This window comes from Heterocephalus glaber, unplaced genomic scaffold (genome assembly GCF_053883595.1).
Source record: "Heterocephalus glaber isolate CG9 unplaced genomic scaffold, H.glaber_assembly_v1.0 deba00001600, whole genome shotgun sequence".
In the NCBI taxonomy this organism is placed as follows: domain Eukaryota; kingdom Metazoa; phylum Chordata; class Mammalia; order Rodentia; family Bathyergidae; genus Heterocephalus; species Heterocephalus glaber.
In genome coordinates, this window is record NW_028258372.1 from 340,049 (window position 1) to 361,868 (window position 21,820).

The 21,820-nt window shown below is 41.8% G+C and overlaps 1 protein-coding gene and 1 long non-coding RNA gene across 2 annotated transcripts in view; one reads left to right on the forward strand and one right to left on the reverse strand.

Moving 5' to 3' along the window:
* Window positions 1-21,820, reverse strand: part of Kcnk2 (potassium two pore domain channel subfamily K member 2) — a 183,024-nt gene that overhangs the window by 128,737 nt on the left and 32,467 nt on the right. The gene's annotated exons all lie outside the window — the stretch shown is intronic.
* The window catches only part of LOC101721864 (uncharacterized), a 36,280-nt gene that overhangs the window by 2,347 nt on the left and 12,113 nt on the right, over window positions 1-21,820 (forward strand). The window contains exons 2-3 of the long non-coding RNA XR_002397903.2: window positions 9,555-9,720; window positions 13,402-13,492. This is a non-coding gene — a long non-coding RNA (uncharacterized LOC101721864). The remainder of the gene's footprint in view (window positions 1-9,554; window positions 9,721-13,401; window positions 13,493-21,820) is intronic.

Below are 21,820 nucleotides of genomic sequence, written 5' to 3' on the forward strand. Positions count from 1 at the left end.
TTTTCCATTTTGTTCAATAACAGCTGTTCTCCATGCCCTCTCCACCTCCCTGGTTTTTCTGCAGTCTAACTACACCTAGCCTACTAGCACTGGTCCTCGGTCCAGTGGGCTAATTCATACTGTGAGGGAGTTACTTGCAGTTTAAATACCCCCTATGTATGTATATATGCTTGTGCAGTGCTCCCCTTTTCCCACCAACCCCAAATGCTGGATTGCCATTTTCCCTATCAATGCCTAAAAGGAGCTGTCCTCCATCAGACATCGGGGTGTGGGTGGCTGAGGACATACCCTATAAAGAGGTTAGAACAAGGAAAGGAAAGTTTAAAAAAGAAGAGCACGGAAGACTCCACACTAGCAGTAGGAATTGCCCCCACAAAGTGAAGTGAAAAGCAAGACCCCAGTGAACCCCCGCGCGGTCTGGAGTCCCGCTCTCCCACCCCTGCTCCAGTACTCTGGCCCATCTAGAGCCTTCTTATTTAGTCCAAACACAGACTTGCAGTGTTCGAAATAAGAGGGAAAAGGGAAGTAAACCTGTTTGTGTATCGCTGAAACCAGAGAAACAAGGAAATGGGATGACTTGTCCTGTTTAATTCTGTGCCCACATTACTCAAGGCCTGTAAATCCCAGCAGAGCAGGAGAGAAAGGGTAGATGAGCACCATTTCACCCAGGCTGCGGGACTACGCAGTGTTCCTTAACTTGATTTCAATGGGTAGGAGAGCCGAAATATATAATGAAATATTTAGCTCCCTGAATTCTATCTTGCCCCCATTTTGGTGCTTCAGATTTATTTTTCTGACCCACCGAGCAGTATGAAGTCAATAGGACTTCACTTTCATTTTTATTTTGCTTTTTTTTGCCTTCACCTACTCAAAATGTCATAAAAGAAAAAAAGCTGTGTTTAATGAGTGTGCTAGTGGTTTTTTCCCCATAATTCCAATCCTTCCTGGGACCTCAGAGTCAGACTTCTGTGGTTCTCCTTCCTCTAATATTTCTGAACATGTGAGTCTGAGGGAATTACTTTGTCTTTCCGACTATCAGTTTCCTAATCTACAGAATAGGGGTGATTTCCTCAGGTTACATGAGATCTTTGTAAGAATCTAAGTGAGTTATCATATGTAGGAGCTTTCCATTACTATAACAAAATATTTGAGACAATTTAACTTATAACTATGGTGCATTTAAAATAAAAATATTTATTAAAGTAAAAAAACAAAGCCACACTGCCATTAACTGCCCTGACAATCCTTCCCTTCAGTTCAAACACACTTATCCCATAGTTCTTACCACTTTCTGAGCAGTTCCGGAAGTCCTTTCCTGAGGGTCTTTAGTTCTGCTAAAATTGCAAGTCATGGCATGGCAGCCCCAGTGTCCTCAACTGATTTGAAACATTTACTTTTGATGGTTATTTTAGAGGTAGGGAAGAGCCAGAGGTTGTGTAGTGCCAGATCCAGTGAATAGGGTGGAAGAAAACATACAGTAATGTTTTTACAAGCCTGCCTTTCTATGGGCAACAATGTTCACTGTATTTTTTATTGCTCCTCATAAAGACATTCACAAAACAGCACTTCCAGAACTGCTTCAGAATTGGGGAGAATGATGGAATAAATGTGCCTAAAGCAAAGAGGGGTGTTTTGAGGAGGATTCAAGGCGATGTGTCTTTTTAAAATTTAAACATTCACCATATATGTTAAGCACTCCTTGTAAAGAGAAAAGCCTCAGTTGGCTCACGGTTCTGGAAGTCCTTGTTCAAAATAATGTGGCCCTGTTCAAGGGTGGCACATCACAGAGTCAGCATGCAGCAGAGGGAACCGACTCATACACAGAGTCAGGAAGCAAAAGAACAACTGGATGGACCAGGGTCTGGCCCTCCCCTTTGGGGACACACCTCCGCTAATCTAAACCTCTCCACCAGTCCATGCCTCCTCAAACACTGCCACCCCAGAGGCCAAGTTGGCCTTTGGGAGACATTCGACATTCAAACAATAGCAGCACATACTTGTTCCTTATAGATTCCCCATAGAACTTCATTTCCTCCTGTGCCTAGCCTCACCCCACGAACCAGGGAGTTCCTGACCGAGAAAGACCACCAACAAATTCCAGTTTTCCAATGCATTTTTCCATTCATTTATCTTCTGAGTAGCTCCACCGCACAACATGAGATAAGGAAGGATAGATCACATTCATCAAATTTTTTCTGAGTGCCTGCTACATTTGAGGATGTAGCAAGAGCAATGCCGTCAGAAACTGTATGGTCTAGAGAGGGTAGGGAATGAACAAGTTAAAAAGATTCTGAAAGTGTCATGAAAGGACATTACTCAGGTCTATGGGAATATTAAAAGTTGGAAGCTCATAAAAGGCCTGTCTACAGCAGTGACAATAAACTTGGGTCCTGAAGAGGAGTACCCTATTGAGCACTATGCATTAGGGAGAAGCATAATGTGAGCTCAGTGAATGAGCTTGCAAAATGACCGAAGGAGGCAGCTAGGAGAATCTGGGGAACTCAGAGAGTGAGGATTTCGGTGGACAGGGATCAAGCCAGAGAGGCAGGCAGAGAACAAGCCCAGCAGCATCTGAATTTTAATTAATGGGACTTCGACTCTCGTAACAGCCTCTCTGGTAATGAAAATCCATCAAAGTGAGATGTCACATGTACTAGGGTAGCATTACTGTCACAAAATGTCTGAGGTAATTAACTTGTAAAAAGAAAAGCTTTATTTTGACTGACAGTTCTGGAGGTTCCAGTTCAGAATCTCATCTCATCAGGCATATTTTTAAAAAATTACTCTGGTTGCTATATGCAGAGCAGACAGAAGGTGGACAAAAAATGTGAGCGTATGTGTTTAGACATGGTTGCTTCAGCCCAGGTGAGAGATCCATGGTGACTTGGATGGTGGCGGTACCAGCTTAGCAGGGTCCCATGGTATCCCTTAGGTGTGAGGAATGGGAGTGGTAACATTTTCCTAGGGGTTCTAGTGGACTGCAGACTCAGTGAGAGAGGACAGTACCAGCAGCACGCAGGTGAAATCCCCTTATGACACGATCACCCTCGGGCATTCGCCCTCTGCTTTCCCAGCCCTTGGGCTGCTTGTGAGACTCATCCACAATTGTGGGCAGAGTGTGTGTTTCAGGTCTCAACTCACACAGTTAGGTTCCCCAGCCTTTTTCTTGGCTCCTGAGTGGGTGTTTGGCCCACTCAGCCAAATGGACTTGTGCCAGGATTTCTCAGAAAAGAGACTTTTCTCCACTACTGACTTTGAACCTGAGAGCCCTGGAGGTTCCTAGGCTAGCAGGAAAGGAGGAGGAAGGTACCTGAGGATAGCACTGATACAGAGCAAACAGAACAGCGATGACCAGGAGACTACCTGTCACCAACCCTGATGTCAGACCACACCTGAGCTACACAGGTTTCCTTGGTGTATTCACCAGTTTGTGTTGAGATTTCTGATGCTTCTCATCAAAAGCCCTCATTGAAACACTGCAATGTGGGGAGGAAGAAAAAGCTCTGTGATGTTCTCTAAGTTGACCCCCCATCGACTCCCACCACCTACGATCCATGCCCTTGGACTAGATTTGCTGACACGCTTCTAAAGAGCAGAATGCTGCACAGTGATGCGATGTTCTTTCCATGATTCGGTCATAAAAGGACTGCTGTCCCTCTTATGGCTCTCTTCCTCTAGTGGAAGCCAGCAGCCTGGTCCTAAGGCAAGCCTGTGGGATGGAACACATGGATAAGCCAGGAAGAGATCTCCTGGGGTCTTCCAGCAGCCATGAAAGCAGATACTTCTCCAATCTCTAGCCATAAACAATACTTTGAGTCCAGCCTCTTGAGATACCCTGAGCCCAAATCACCAAATTGCTCAGATTCCTGGTCCTCAAAATCTGTGCCATCATAAGTGTTTCTTGTTTCCAGTAGCTTTGATTTGGAGTAATTTGCTATGCAGTAAGAGATAACATATATGACCTTTAAGAGTCAAATTCCAAGCAAACCTATAAAATATCAGTCAGGCCTGAGATGGATGGATGGATGGATGGATGGATGGATGGATGAATGGATGGATGGATGGATAGATGGATGGAGGGACAGATAGGTGGATATGAAGACAATTCTTCAGAGGCCAAATTTGTTCATTTCAAAGTATTCATATTCTGACAATAAGTATGTATTAATCAGAAGGGAAAGTGGAAGTAACTGGAAGAATGGGAAAAGGAGCAAAGAGGTAGATGTTATTAGTGTCCCTGCCAGCATCGTGTACCCCACAGGGTCCCGAACCAGAACAGCATCAGAATCACCTGAACACCAACTGCAGAACACAGCCCCAAAGTTTCTGATGCATTATGTCCCAGGCAGGGCCTGATAATCAGCATAAACAAGTCCCCAGGGCATGCTGACCCTCCTCCTCCTCCTCCTGGAACCACACTCTAAGAGGCAGGATCCAGGCCCTCTGCTCTGACAGCACTGTCACAGAAGCAGCACTGGGCTGGATGGCGACACAGTTGGCAAATCATGCCAGGGCTTGCCACGTGTGTCAGCTGCCACTTGCTAACTCAAAGGCATGAAGTTCAAAGGTTTTGCTTTTGCAACCTCACCTATGTGTTTTGTGTCATTGATGATAAATAAATGTTCATTCACATATTCAACTAGTATTCACTATGTGCCTACTGTATACCAGAAAGGCGTTTTCCAACCTTTGGGGATATGTACTAGTGAAGATGACCATCAAATTCTTGTCATTAAGTTAGGATGCTTGGAAGAGGACGCTAATATAACTACATCCATATCTACCTGATCAGACACCATAGAGTTACTGAGAGGGTTTCAAATGACAATAAAAATGTCATTTTACCAGAATGCTTTGCAAAGTTCATCAAAACTAGCTGGTTAATTTTACAAAAATAAAAGTCACCTCTGCCTTGCAAGCACAAGGTCCTGAGTTCGATCCCCGATACCAAAAAAATAAAATAAAATAAAATAAAATAAAAGTCGCCTTAAAATATATAACACTCAACAATATATTTCAATGGCTTTTTGTACTGACTTTACAAGAAATACATATATACAAAAATATGAAGTTTTAAAAATGGAAACAAGAGTTTCTTTTTTATAATGGTAGTTTTTAACCAAATACAATTTCTTTTTAGTTTCAAAAATCTTTGTAATTCAAAACACCAATTTTTGCAACAAAGAGCAATGCTTTAAACAGTGTATACCAATGAATTTGCTTATTGAAAATAAGCTAATATTTTCAATGTTAAATAATTGACTTCTTAATATATAATTTGCCCAACAGGAATTGTAAAAGAAAGAATCCCTTATGAAGCGATACTCTGTTAGAATATATTCAAACAACATTAGCCTTTTCTGACATAAGAGAGAAAATTCAGCTCCAGTGTTTCCTTACCCCTTTCAAAGCTGAGTGTCATAATAAACTATCACTAAGAAGTCACTGTTTATTTAATACACATCTAGATTTCCACATTTTCTACCACTGGCTTCACAGGTGAAACCTCCAGTCTTAGTGAATTCAGAAGGCGATGTTTACACCTGCCATATTAAACCAGCCAATTATATTAAACGTGGTGCTTTTGGGGAGGGACACTGGGGATTGAACACAGGACCTTGTGCTTGTGAGGCAGGTGGCAGAACCACTGCGCTAAATCCCCCGCTCGGGTACATTTTTTTAATAATCATACATCCAGAGAGAATTTGAGCATTTTCAGTGTTTCTTGAGGGCTTTCACTATCTAATGAATTTTGGTGCATCCAGTGCTTTATGTAAAACTTACATTTGCTGTGAACATTTGCCAGTCTAGCATCTGCCTCCACCTGAGACCTCGAATTCTGGTAGGACTGAATGTGGCTTTGTGAACAGCACAACAGCCCCGCTTCTCTTCTAAAATGAACCCACAGAGCATAAAGGCGATGAAAAAGCAACCCGAGAAGGTGAGCATTTGGAATCTCCAAAAGACACTTTTTAATGCACTCAGTAACTAAAGATGTTGACTGCACAATATATATAGGATTTAATTTCCCCTTATACCTTTTTGTGTCTATAATTGATCTCAAGAGGCTTGCTGGAGGCAGCTTGCTAAATTCATGGAAGATTTGAGATTAAAGATCCATATATTTCCTCAGGATGTATTTGTTCGATAAGAAAACTCTAAAATGAAGAAAATGCCTTTTTGTGGAATTCCGAAATTTGCTAAGATAGTCATGGGAGGTTTACAAATTCAACAGTGACCGAGGCAAGGCTGCCATCATCACACACTTGGGGACCTCTCCCCGGGGACTTTTTCCAGGCCTCTTCCCCCGGGTCCTCTAGTCCACTTCCCACACTGCAGCCTCGTGGAGCTTTGAAAAGTAAAATCTGATTGTCCCAAACCTTGACTCAGATCATGCCCTAGTTTGCCGTTGCCTTCAGTATTAGGGCCACAATGCTAGGGGCATCTCAGGGCCCTGAATATGCTTGCCCTATCCATAAGAAGAACGAGTCCTAACCCTAAGGTAGCATCTGCGAAGGGCTTGCTATGAGCCAGCCATGCTATCAAGACCATTTTGTTTACTACTTCACTTAATCCTCATAAGAACTCTGTGTTGTCCACACTGTTCCTATACTCAGAGAAGTTAAGCCATGTGCCCCAATCACACAGCTGAGTGAGCCAATACATCCTGCTCTGCAGGACCCCCTCACCAGGCTCCTCAATTTTTAGCCACCCGCTGAGCTCCAGGTTCCTGAATATGCCTCACTCTTCCTCCTCCCTGGAGCTGCACTATACTGGTCCTGCTATGCGGGACAACGCCTGTTTCCTTCATCACTGGAATACAGCTTCTGCTCACACCTTCAGAACTCAGCTAAACACACCTCTCCCTGCACTTCCAGCACTCTCTGTCCTTTCATGAGCCTGTCATCATCCCTGGGAAGTACTTATTCCAGTTGCTGTTTAGTGTGTTCCTTCCCCTCGGCTGCTGTAACAGTGCAACAAAAACGTGGGTGACCAAAGACAACAGAAATCCACTTTCTGGGTCCTGGAGAACAGAGGTGGGAATCAAGAGAATTCTTGGGGGCAAATCCTTTCTTGCTTCTTCTGGCTCCTGGTTGCTGGCAACCCTGCTGTTCTTGGCTTGTAGATTGCTCGCTCCAGTGCCATGCCTGTCTCCCCTGGTTGTAGCTTCACATTATTTTCTTCCTGGATGATCTGGCTCTATTTCTAAACCACCTCTTTTTCATACGTGCCAGTCGTATTGGATTAGGGTCCACATTAATGACCTCATTGTGCCTTCATTACCTTTGTAAAGACTCTGTTTCCCAACATGGTCACATTCTGAGATATCAGGGTTAAGATTTCAGTTTATTAAAACTTGATTGTGGGGGAGATACACTTCAACTCATAACATTGCCTATAAGACTAAGACGAATTCCTGGAAAAGTGGGGGCTTGTCATCTTATACCTCAGCATAATGCCCTGCACAGAGCAGGTACAGGTCGCTATTTATCAAATGAGTAAAAGCCCATACTTAAGAGTTGTTGCTGCCACGAACCTTGCCATTAATCAGGGCTCAGAATGTGGATGCCTAAGGCTCCAAGCAAGTAAGATACATTGACAATGTGGGTGCCGGGAACTGGAAACAGTCCATTCAGCTTCAGTTGCTCCCCATTATGAGGGTAGTGTTAAAACTTTCAATTTTCAAGGGAAGCCACATAACTACATTGTTTTAGAAGAAATGTCTAATGTTCAAATGGGAGCAACTAGATCAATTTTCAAAATTGAACGATGTTCATGGCAAAAATAATGTGACTGAACATAGTCCTGAAGTCACATGATAGCAGCCTCTGTATCAAAATAATATCAGATGCCATGTGAGGTCACATCCACAGTAAAATGCACTGATTCTATTCCCTGGGCTGTAGTAGGATGGGTCAAAACAGCTTATTTTGATTGCAGTTATGCAGCGTCAGGGCTAAGGAGGTTCTCCCCTCTGGCACAAAATTTAAGAAGGGTAAAAAAACCAGAATAATCAAAATAAATAATATTTTAATATAATACTTTGAAAAACTAACATTAATGCCAAAAAGTCCATGGCAGAGACAAGACCCTATCCTGCCCTTTCACTGATCTCCCTCCCGCACTTGGCCTTAGACCTGACCCTGGAGTCAACCTATAAAGACAACAGGTTTATTTTGGCTCACAGTTTTGGAAGTTTTAGTCCATGACCTGTTAGCCCTGTTGCTTTGGGTATAGCATATTTTGGCAGGGAGGATGTAGCAGGACAGAGCCATTCACCTCTCAGCTGGGATCCAAAAGAGAAACAGGAGAGGGCTGGAGCCTCACCATCCCTTCTGGAGCACACTGCCTACACCCAAAGCCTCCCATGAGGCCTCCTTTCAGTGGTACCAAGCTGGCAACCGGACTTAACACATGGCCTTTGGAGGAGATTTTTCAGACCCAAACTATACCTTCACCACCGGTGAGATCAACCTTCTGTTGCATCAGTTTCCCCTCTCTGGAGCTCCAGCTACTGTGTACTGCATATGGAAGAAGAAATCCACTCCCACCCCAACCCTGCCAACTTCTGTGCCCATAAGACAACAAGTGACTTCCACTTCCGGCAGATTCTCCCGCTCATCTCCCTTCTCAGAGGAGCAAATCATGGCTTCTCCTAGGACAGTGCTACTTACCCACTTCTGATGGAATTGCCTTAATCATACTTTGTCCCAAGCTTTCCTCAATGCCTGCTCACTTCTACCACACTGCCAGAGGCTGCAGATGGGGCTCTGTCACTAGCCCAGCAATAGCCTCTCTCTGCAGCCGACAGATGTAGGTTAGTTACCACGGAAGGCTCTTCCGTTGATTCAGCTCTCAGCTTGGAAATCACATCTGAAGTGTTTTACAGCTTGATAATACAGAGGGTACTTCTGACCTTTCCTAAGCAGCCACTCAAGATTCAAACATTCTCATCCATCATTACTACAGCCTGCCTTCGTGCACGAGGTAATGTACATGATTTGGTAATAACTGAGGGTACAATGTTGATTCAGCATCGTGACAAGCTTTCCTCAGACCCTGGGAATCACAAGACATGTCAACATCACAGCAAAACCAATACAGCCCATTATGCAAATGCATATGTGTGCCAAAATCCCCATCAGCAAAATAATTAGACCCAGCACAAAATCCTGGTGACTTGTTTTTAAATAAGAACAAGATATGATGAGAAACATTTGGCCTGACCCATGTTCCTATGAAATCTGCTTCTCCATACTTAAGAAAAAGAAAAATATAATTTAAAAATTTAATTAGATTCCTAATTAGATTAGTTTCCTCGAGACAGGTGCCTGGTCACATATTCTGAGTGTACTCCTCTGTGAGCTCCTCCCTGTCCTTTGCCTCTGGAAGTGTGATCACAAGACCCTGTGTGCTGATGTACACTCATAGCACCTTGTACACTCGTGTGTACTTTGTACATCTGGCTTCCTCCATTGGACTAAAAGTTTAGTGGGACAGCTGAGGGAAGGCATCTTTTCTGAGTTCTTTTTTATTTCTCTCCCATTTGGTAGGTATTCAAATATTTGTTGAATGGATGAGGAAAATCCCACCCCTTCCCCAACACACGCAGAGAATCAGCTGTTGGAGAGCTCCAAAGGATTTCATCACAACCATGCTATTAACCATGAAAATCCATTTACTTCCCGTCAAGGTACTTGTGGTGCATCAGAAATCGTGGTATGTCTTCCATGCTCTTCATTATCCCAAGCAGTTCTATTAACACAGATTCACTCCAAAGTCAGCACAATTTGCTCATGAAGATTAGGAGCTGTCTAGATTTGAATCTGGCCAGAGAGTATTGTTAGTTGTGTGTCTTAGTTTCCTCACCTGTGAAATAGGGGTGAAATTTATATCAACCTCACCTCGTTAATGAGACTAAAAAATGATTAGAATACTGCTTGAAATTCGTCAGAACTCAGTAAGCCTTAGTCACTGTTCATACTGCTATTGCCCCTGACAGTGCTGAACGGTGGAAACAGGGAAGGAAAATGGGTCCCAGATGAGAAAGGGCCTGGAGAAGAGAACTGTGTCCCACAGCTTGGTCCAGCAACCACGTGGAAGCTGGCTCTGCTCTGATCCCACCTTCTTCACCGTGTTCTTCCTCAGATTTCTTTAGGCTGTGGTCCGACATCTTGGACTTTTGCCCTTTGGAAACGTGCTTTAAATTGTCTTGATCTTATTTTCTAGCTTCTTAGCAATCAAGCTTACTGTCCATGCTTCTGGATTTGCTTGGCTTTCTTTTCCTTTCATTGTTATCAGTGTTGTTTCCCGGACATGTATAAAACTCTTGTTTCCTACAAACAGATTTTTGGTTAAAGTAAAACTTATAACCCCACATTGCTGGTTGCTAAGAGGACCAATGTATGCAAATACAGCAGAAACACAATAAGGGGCCTAGATAAGGTTGTGTTCCTAAGCCAACAGGTGTAAGTAATATGTGCTTACTGCAGTGACTCGTGTATTTTACCTGCTCTTTCCTTGCAGGTTTATCAGGAATCTCTTTTCTATCACCCCAGTATCGCATTATACTCATTTTAATTAAAACTGAGTTGTCAAATATTTGCGATTCTATTTTTAACAATTGTTAGTGACAATCTATCGGCCACCAAGCATAGTTATTAATAGACTAGACAATCTTTTCTTCCTGTTTTTGTATCTACCCCAACTGTGGAATGCTAAATTTTATGGTGGTCTTTCTCTGGATGAAAGTTGGATGGAAAGAACAGATCTTGTTTCGTGTTTCCATTGATATTTTCTCAGGAAGGAGAGCCAGTAGTGCCTTGTTCAGATTCCAAATGCTGTGCCAATCTCCCTGGAAGCTAACTGTAGTTTTTCTTTCCCTCGAAGTGACAGATGTCACCTGCAATTTCATTTGTGGCATTATCATCTTTGTAGGTTGCATCTGCAAATTTCCGCAAGTAGATTGAACTCCAAGCATCTTGAATATTGAGTTTGGGATTAAGAAGCCCATAACATACAGTAGGCATTCAAAAAAGAATTGAAACATATTTATTGCTTATATAGAACTATACTAAAATCTCCAAAAAGTAAATGACAAATATATGGAAACCAGGCAGGCTTCTCCACAAACAGGTGATTATATAGCTGGAAAGACAGCATTTCCATGAACAGAAACCAAAAGGAAACATAGAGGCAGACTTGAAGGGACTACATAAGAAACATCTTCCAAAGTACATAATAGATATTTATCCAAATAAATTGCAAGGGAGCATTTATGTCTCTGTGAGAATGCCTTGTTTGCAATTAGTTGAAATATTAACTGCAAAATTAAGTTATTTTTAATTCAGCAAGGGTGAATGTTTTTATCATTAATCTATCCTGTATTTCCCTAAAGTTTTCTAGGAAGGAATCATTACGTTATGATGTCATGTAACCTGATTGTGATAATATATTGAGGGCATCTATTATTTATATCCCTCTTTCGTTCTGGACAGTGAGTGGCTTTGGGCAAATTCCCCATCAGTCACACTTGTGTTTGTGTCCAAAATGTCTAACACACAGTCCATCCTCAATAAGGGTTTGTTGAAATAAACAACTATTTCAATAGGCCCAGAGGTTTGATGAATGGAGGAAGACAATATAGTCTACAGACACAATGGAATATTATTCAGCCATAAAAAATAACAAAAATTTGTCATTTGCAGAAATATGGATGGAACTGTAGAACACTATGTTAATTTTGCAAATACTACATTATTAACTATTTCAAAAATATATAAAAGATCTGGAACGAGCACAAACCTGGATTTTAAAAGTACTAACTTTGGCCAGATTTGCTTCAGATGTATTTTCTTTTCTTTTGAGGAAAAAGAGACAACACACAGTCCCAATGCAGCCCAATGCCCACCTGCTCCTTTCTTTCTTCCCACAACTCAGTCGGAGGTGGTGTTTGTCCCTCGTACAGATCTAAATGTATTTTTCTGGTGTATGTATGTAGGTATAAGATACAAAGACTTTTAAAATTTACATCAATTGTATCACAAGAATTATTTTCAGCTTGCTGTTTTCCTTCAGCGTTTATGTTGTCAAGATTTATCCACATTGAGACACGCAGACCTCTTGGAACGGTCCATTTTCCCTGATCAGATCTGGAGTAAAGCTCCAGATTACCCTCTACAGTTTATTTGCCCTTAAATTATAAAACTAAGCATAGATTCTGCCAATATAAGGCTAAGAGAGGGACAGAGTCTCTTTCGTGCTTTTCGACACTCAGACCACCTGTGTCAGGTCTCTCCACTGACCAATGTCAAAGCATAAAAGCAGAGTTCAGGCCCAGGGCTCAGGAAGGACAGGTGGGGGCTGAACTGGGAGCCCCCGAGAGTCACAGCAAGACCTGCCCAGCACTCAACAGATCCATGTTCAGTTTTTTAAATTAATTTTATCCGTACATTTTAGGTATGCAATATGATGACATTCATCATTGGACATTTGCACCTTTACATACATAATCTCTCCTGGTTCTTATTTTTCCCCCTTCCCCTGCCCTCCCTTCAACCCCTCCATCCCTCCCTATTTACAAAGACTTTGTTTCCAATTTTTCATTTTCTAGTATTAATTTTATTCCCTTCTTTCCTTTCCCCTACCCTTCTACTTCCCCTTCCATGTTCAGTTTTGAGCACCGGCGAGGAAAGGAGATGGGAATTTCACTTTTGAAAATTCAAAAGTGCTATCTTTCTTTTCTTTCCTCCTTATTTTTTTTCCACAGATATGGAACCTGTTAATACTCAGACCAGAGCAGGGCAGAGCATGTATCCAAGAGGTCCTCATGCCGGCATCAAATAAAGATATACAGCATTAGCAAAAAACAAAACAAAACAAAACAAAACAAAAAAACAGTGACTTAAAAAGAGACACTTGCTAGCTAATTATCTTAGTTCCTATTACCTTTTGCCTACACAGCTTCCCTGATACCATTTGGCTCCAGGGAAGCTAATTCCCCTTTATGTGAGACAGAAACATAAAGAAGGAATCATTTACCTCTAGTCAGTAACCAGCTGATCACTATTAGGGAAAGAACTTTCTTTATTTGTACAGGTTTGCAGTACACAATGCTTCCGTTCCCTGGGTGGAGTTGGAGCCTGTAAGTAACACATCTTAATTTATTTTTTCATCCCCTTCCTCCACCTCCTGATCCCCTTCCCACGTGAGAAAGATCTGTCTCCCTACTTCCTATTATCTGTTTTTTTATTTTCTTCTTCATTTATAATTTGGGTTTCTCATACTGGAGAAACCATATGATATTTAAGCTCGTGTGACTGATTTATTTCACTTAACATTGTGGTTGCAAGGTGCATCCATTTCCTACAAATGACTCAAGTTTATTTTTCTTTATTGCAGAGTTGTACTCCATGCTTCATCACAGCTAAATCTTGGAAGCAGCCAATACATCCATCAGTGGAACTTTGGTCTTGAGGCCCCTAATGCTGAGGTAAATGTATTTCATGTTTCTGAACTCAGGAATTTGATGCTTCTATCCATTTCTTGTTTTTCATGTTTTTCCACTGAAAATTTGGCTAATACTAAAGACCAATAATGAGCTCTTTGGAGAAATTTAAAGAGCATGTAGGCTTTCTGCAACTTCTGACTCACGGGCCTATGTACTCGAAGGTAACCATGTACAAAATGTAGATAAAATAGACCAGATGGCAGTTTTTGGCTTTGAAAGCAGATTCACCTCAGGGCTTCTACAAGTTACAATAGCCTCCAAAAGCCTTGTTATAGTCTCAAAATTGTCTTTAGGTAAACCAGGTGTGGTGGCACATGTGTGTAACCCAGCACCCTGGAAGGCTGAGGCAGGAGGGTCGAAAGTTGAACCACAGCCTGGGCAACTAAGTAATTTAGAGAGACCCTGTCTCAAAATAAAAAAGGGATGAGAACATAGCCCAGTGTGAAGGTCCTAGGTTTAATCCCAAGCACCACACTCACAAAAAAATTGTGTAAGTATTTATATAAATCTGTGTGGGTAAGAAAGAAAAGCATTGATTTTATAATGTCTAATTTCCCAATTTGAAACTACTTTAAATAAGTAGGACATTGGAATCTGTAAAAATTAATTTTATGCCATCTTTCCTTTCCAAGAATTCCTCAAATCAAATAATCTAATCTATTTGACAAAAGACAGCTAACTTATAAAAGCTTCGCCCTAATGCTGCAATATCCTACAGAAACAAGACATACAGAGGGTGTAATGGGGGGAAGGAATTGGCAAGAAGTGGAAATTAGATTCTGCTTAAAACTGGAAAGGAATTTAAGTACATATAATAGCATTACCAGAGCTAGGCTTCAGCCCGGACGCGTGAATATTGAACAACCCTGTCCACGGTGGCGTGTGGTCTTGGTGTGGAAGGAAACAGAGTGGCCCTGTCCCACCCCGCAAGGACGATGCTCTCAGGTAGCACTGTCTTCTCCTTCCTAACCCAGGTCCTAGCTCTACGTAAAGGAAGCCACAGATTTCCGCATTACCTGCCTCCCTGGTGGGCAGCTCTGTGCGTGGGCGGTGAGCTCCCTGGGAAACACTGAGCAAGCGCAGGTCTGCTGGGATCACCCGGGGAAGCTAACAGCATTGCCGACCCTGGATTCTGCAGCCTCATAGCTACAGCGATCCATCCAAGCACCCTGTGTGCAGAACCTGGGCGGTTTGTGCATTTTCTGACCTGTGTGAGATCCAGTTGCTTATTTCCTTTGGTGCGATCCACATTAAACACACACCACACACACACACACACGAACACAGACACACACAAAAGAGAGACAGTTATCCAGAGCAGAAAGATCTTAAAAATGCAAAATGGGACAGTCTTATCCCCCCTATCAAGTTAATTGTCAGTTGTGTTAGGTAAATGTGGTAATTTAGCTTGATTCACTCAGAATCCCATCTCTCTAAGTCTCTCTGCATGACCACATGCAAATCTACACAGCTACACACCTTTTGGCCAGGCAGGGTGGTGCACACCTGTCATCCCAGCACTTCAGAGGCAAGAGGATCACCTTGAGTTTGAGACCAGCCTGGGCTCCATAGTGAGTTCAAGGCCAGCCTGAACAACATTGCAAGGCCCTGTGTCAAACAGGTAAATAAATATGTAGATACCAGACAGACAAATAGCAACGACTCCAGCTGCTCAGCGTTGTCACACACCCCACATACACAGATAATACTTTTCACTCTTTAGAATTCTACTCCTGCAAATTCGTCTGTAAAATTTCACACTCTCCATCCTTCCTGCCCATGACCACCCTTCCACTCTGACTCTTACACATCTAATCAGCTGTTAATTTGGGTTTTCTTTGAAATTAGTATGAAAGGAGACTTTTCTTCTAGTGGCTCTATTTCTTCTCATTCTTTCTCCATGCCCACTCAGCCTCCCATCCCTCAGGTCTAAGGCAGCCCAGGTCCCTGTTAGGATGCTCCACTAAGGACACGAGGGTGAGCGACTGCAGCATAGAACTCCTCTCTTCTCCCACCCAGAGTGGCCTGGTATGCACACCAGTCCTGCAGAGAATCAGGCCGAGAGACGACTGGCCAAACCTTATGTTACTGGCGAAGGGTTCTTCTTTCAGACAACAAGGTGCACTTACAGCAGCCTCCTTCACCAAATTTGGTGGTATTAGCATTAATTAACACAATCCCTCTCTGGAGAGGCAGGGGAAAGTAGCTCTCACGTTCTTGTGGCATGGCAAGTAGCAAATCAAAACTCCAGGTGAGCATGGGGACTGGTCAAGCAAGATGACCTGCGTCGATTACTGATGCAGTCCAGGAGCTGGCAGCCCTGCCTCTGCCATATCTATTTCTAACCATTTCTCCCTGCTACAGGCCTGACGACAGCACAACTTGCCAACCAGCCAGTGGCTCCTCACAACCTTCAGGGTGGGGTTCAAGCTTCTGGTGAGAAATTGAAGCCTCCTTGATTGCATCTGCTTCAGCCTCATATTCTGCCTTGCTACTCCAAGACTCTTGTCCCAAGCCTCATTATTACTATTCCCTCAGACAGGACAAGCTCTCCCATACTTCCATTCCTTGCCTAAATTCCTCTTGCTTCTTGATCCAAATCGATCTGGCTAACTTCCATGTAGCCTTCAGAATTCCTTCCAAGACTGAGCATTCATTGCCTTCCCTCCTTCTTCTCTCACAGGAGCTAGAAGGGCTCCTTCTACCCCAAATGCATCTTCTTTGCAGTCTTATCTCTCTGTATTACATACATGCATTGGTTTTCTGGGATATTCATTCTTCTCTACAATCAGGGTCTGTATGTTTCACTTCTTGCATCTCCAAATTTCTGACGAGCACGTAGCCCATTATGGGTGTTGTAAATATTTGGAAAGGGAATAAATGAATTAAGGATCAAATATTGCTTTAAAAAAACAAAAGATTTTAAAAGCAGGCTTTGATCTATGATTATACTTGTACCATGGCCTATGTTTCTCTTAATACTGATTAAATAATTAGTCCCTCATGATCAAATTATCATGAATATTGGTCTAATGATTTCATTTATATTTCAAGGTTAGAGTTCTTAGTGTCTTTCTCCCCTCGAGGTAGGCTTTTGGAAGGCTGACGCCATGTTTATTTTCCCAGCATGCTCCACCCGCCTGTCAGTATCCAGTGTTGCTCAAGGTATGGCCCAAGGCAGGAGCCACGTGATTGGCGGGTTTGGCCAGGAGCTGACCACGTGCCTCGCTCCTATCATAGGGCGGTTAAATTGATCCAAAACTGTACCCTTTAAAGAAAATGTTGTAGCTATTCAAAGCAACACCGACTGTCTTTGTTTCCTGCCGACACTCATCTTTTCTCTCTAAATTAAAGCCCAGACTCTTATCTGTGTCTTTGGTTTCCAGCATAATGTTTTTATTCCCTGAGAGTAATTTCTGGCCTTTCGAACAGTCTTAGACAATTACCTCTGTCAGAGAACTGTGTACATTTAATGAAAGCCATGTACCGGCTAGAGCAGAAAGGGAGAGTGTTACCATGATAATCATAATATTGTGTTGAAGATTGTTAGCATCTATTATTATATTGTAAAATTACTTCAAACTGTGTTATATAATTTATTAATAATTTTTGGAGTGTAAAGTCATTGTTTAATTAAAGCGTCTATAACTCCACTTCTAAAAGTGAAACAAATGGTATCCACTAATAATTCCTTCTTTATCCCACTTTCGCTTTGACTGTTTCCTCAATAATTTGCTTCTGAGGAAACGGCCCAAGCCACAGTATTCCAACTCCCATTTGGCAGTTAAAACCAGTTTCAAGAGCAGCTACTTTTTATTAGAGAAAACGAATACCTCTGGAATATTTTTAAAGGAATTCACTTCTTTTTTAAATCCACTCAACTATTCACACTAACTCTTAAAATATTTTTACATGAAGGCTTCAAGTGTTAGTGCTAGTGAATTGGCTTTTAATCCAGAAGACTATTTGGATGCAGTATAGACTATCATAAGCTTTCTTCTTAAAATTGCATGAACGTTTTTTGAGCCACAAAAATCCCACACCAATAAAGCAGTTAAAATACTTGTTCTTTCTTTGAAGAGCTTTTTGTTTTATTTCCAAAATAGAGAAACATATGATGGTCTTATTTTTGAACAACAACAACAACAGTTTAAAAAATTAAAACTTTTTAACAGGTACACTTAAACTCAGTTTGGAAAAATGAGCTATATAAATAACGGAAAGACTTATGCTTCTAGCAAAATTTAAATTATGCCAAATCTCATTATTTTGACATAGAAGCTGAAAGCAAATGCTTCAAAACATTGGGGAAATTAGCAAAGGCCATATTATTTGAAGGTGATAATGGGTGATAATGATGAATCTACTAAACTTTCATTCTGTTCTAAGCTAGTTCACACCTTACCACTTCTTGACTTACTGGGCAATATACACAAAATTTTGTGTATTAGGAATCTTTCTAACTGAAAAAAGTGTTCATTAAGTTTATGCCCATCCTTAGAACAACTGTTAAAAAATCATAATGCATATGTATGATTTTATATTGTACATACGTGGAAGCTATTTTGAAAAGTATCTATTTTCATTAACATATAGTGGATGACTCTAATATTAACATCCCCTATAATGAGAAATTTAAGATATATATGTTTAGTCTTTCTGGTGTAAAATCAAATATTCTTAAACCTAATAGCTTAAGTAGCTAAGTGTGTTCCTACATTTAGTCTTTAGTATTTTTATATCCACACAAATAGTTCTAAACTTAAGAAATCACATGTTGTACTAGTATTATTTTTTATTTTTATTATTTTTAAATTATATTTTCTAGAGAAGATAATTTGTATTCAATGAACATTCAAGGCATAGGAATAAAGAATGTGTTTCAGCACAACATGTAGACTAGGTCACAAAAGTAATTCACACCACACCTAGGTATGTGATTGAATACAGTTTGATACTTTACAACTACTCTGATCTTCAGAGCTCTCACTTGGTACATGTCACGGGAAAATATTTAGAAAGAAACTGGGCCAAATAAGTTTAAAAGTCCATCCTGAGCCAGTCACCCAGGTAACTAGGTGCTGCCTGTTCCTTGGGGACTATTTGCATTGCCCTCTACGGTCTCCTTGCCCTTTTCAAAGATGGTGTCGAGGGCATGGGAAAATGGCCATGTAGACTCCTGGTTCTGAGAGGAAGGAGGTGCTTAAGGAGGTAGGTCTTGCTACTTCTTTGTTGAGCATTAGCTGATGCCCCTGAAATCCCATCAGCCTGGTCACTTCTGGAGAACTCTGTTAGCAGCAAATCTTTTTTTTTTTTAATGATACTGGGGATCGAACCCAAGGCCTTTGCACTGAGTTATGTCTTCTTATTTTGAAACAGGGTCTCGCTAAGTCGTTCAGCTGCCTGAGCTGGGCTCAAACTTTTGGTCTTCCTGCCTCAGGCTCCCAGAGTGCTGGGACGACAGGTTGCACCCCTCACCTGGCACTAGCACCAACTCCTGAGCTCTCCCACCACTGTACCCAGAGTCTTCTTCTCTGCTGTGTTGTGGCCCCTGCCTTGCTCGTTCTTTCTGCCTCCTCTTAGTTCTGCTGGGCAGTGCTACGGACGCAAGCTGTCCTGGCCCAGTCTGTGGGCCCTGACTCAGAACCAGTGCCACAGGGAGGCTGAGGAGGCTCTTTGCTGCAGCAGCCAACAGTGGGGCTGGCTATGCCCCAGGTGCCCTGCTGCCTGAGTAGAGGGAAGAGGGATGCACTTCTGACTCGCTGCCTTGCCTCTCTCCTTTTCCATCTCCTTCCTCTTGTCTACGGCTAAAATTCATGGGCTTTTCTTTTATTTCTTGTCTGTCACAGATCTCCCATAAATAAAATTCTGTGCTCTGGTTTGGCCAAGCCTGGCATTTTGAACTGAGCAATGGAAGCTGTAGAAATTTTGAAAATCCTTTTTCTTTCAACAGTCTTTCTGCCTCTTTTTAAAGCCATTGACTTACTCCATACTTCTGTTTTGAAAATCATAATACAAACTATATATTTTTCTTTGTCAGACAGTCTTAATCCCAACTTTACCTTAAGGCAAATGGATAAGCTGGCTTAGGAGAACTGTTTGTTCATTGAGTTGCTGTTGTTGTTGTTGTTGTTGTTGTTTTTAAAGAATCATATTTTTTTCTAACTTTCTTAATTGTCTAAGTTTTATGTTATTTTTATTACTATTGACTTAAATCTTACTCATTATTAAAGTAGGGAAACATTGGGAGGATTTTCAGAGTTATTTCATTATTATCTGTAAAAAATTCAAGTGTTAGCAAATATTCAGAATGAAGAGGTTGAATCATTAATTCAGCAGCATCACTGAAATATTATCACTGAGAAATAGCATCACTAAATTCATATTATCTGCTGGACACAGATCTTGACCTCAGTAATACTAATAGTGCAGTTAGGGTTCAGAACCACTCCCTCTTCAATCACCTGAACCTGGGAAATGCCCCAGGAGCAACCCCCCAAATAGCCCTGACCTTTGTCCTAAGACCTATTACCCTAGAGGCAGAGAAAAGAAAACAAAGATTCCTGAGCCCACTCAGGAAAAGTCCAAAATCCCAACCCAGGAATGAATGTGCCAGGCTTGGTGGAATAACCTAAAATAACCTTTTTTCACTTGGAGCTCACTGAAGACTAATGCACATGGATTACATCTCATACACCCAATTAGAACAGAGTGCATCATGGGAAGGGCCATGCGGATAGACAGCTGACATGACTCAGCACCCTGTCAATTACATTGGCAATCTTGTTCTGGAAGACCCAAAGGGAGCCACTGCAGACCTGGAGCAACATTTTGCATTTCTAAACTCAAGGCCTTCAGCACTCATGCGATTTTCCTTTCCAGTGCGCCAGCCAGCCAGCTCACTCTGAGTGTCCTAGCACCTAAATTAAACTTTGATGCTTTTTCCTTAACATCCCATGTCACATCTAACTCTTCCTTCATCATGCACAAGAAACTAGAAACTCCTCTGGGACCCCATCACCCACAGAAACACTAGGGAAAGAATTTCTGAACAATGTAGGCAAGGCCTCTGCTGTCTCTTGTGTGACTAAATTCTAGGACAGGGCATTTACATGTACACTTCCATATACCCACATTTATGGGCCAGAAAAGCAGAAGTAAGAAGTGCATGTGCAAAGAAACAAAAGAGTGCATTGTCATTGAAGAGATTGAGTGACTTTTCTATGGAGTGCTGATCTGAAGCTCCCCACAGAGTGAGTTTTAAGCTAGAACTCATTCAAGACAAGAGACAAGAAGAAGCCTGGCATATAAGATAAAAAAGAAAAGTAACAGCTATTCAAAATGCCCTGAAGGGGAAAAGACAAAACTTGCAATTCAAGAAAAAGGGAGGAAAATAAACATCTTCACTGTGGCTCCAGGGTAAATTGAAGGAGAAGAGTAGAATGAAACTGGAAAAGTCAATGAGAAGAAGCAATTATGTAGGGCTTTGTGAACAAGGAGAAAGATTTGGATTTATACACAGCGCAGCGGAAAGGCGCAGGAGAGGGCTAATGTGGAGAAGGGGATGATTGCATCTTTGGAGAAAGACTGGGGCAAAAACAGAAGCGAAAGTCATTACAGACATGTGGGCGGAAGTAAGAGTAGTAGAAATGGAAAGCAGGTGGATGCGATGCGTGATTTGGAGGTGAATTAGCAGGACACACTGAAAGGTAAGGGGAGGAGGAATAGGGAGCATTCTTTGTTTTCAACAGTTTCTGGAAGGCTGCATGGAGTAAGACAGGCACATACCCATTTCCAACCCAATTAATAACCATCCTAAAAAAATATAAATAACCATCCTAAATCCCATCTTCAATTAAATTTCACCTCCTGCAACCAAAAGACATAAGCATAAGGTGAACTTTTATCTCTCCTAGATGGGAAAGAGGGAAAATGTCACCAACTAGAGGAGTCGGTCAGAACTGAGGCCAGCTAGTGACTAGGTAAACGCCAAGCCAGTGTCTCTCTCTCTCTCTCTCTCTCTCTCTCTCTCTCTCTCTCTCTCTCTTTCTCTCTCCCCTTAGCTGTTTTTATTCTTCGCATTCTACTTTCCCACTCCCATTCCCTGGGCTGCTTCTTCCATCTTTTTATTTTTCCTGTTCCTTAAATCCTTTCATTTTCCTCACCATCATCATGTCTTGGGCGTAACTACCATGTTCGCCCTCCTTGCCACTCCTATTGCAGTAGAATAGAACAAACTAAGGTAGAAAGAATAATCATCAGTTTTAAATTATACTTTTTAAAAACTGCAGCTTCAGGGCACAAAGCTAC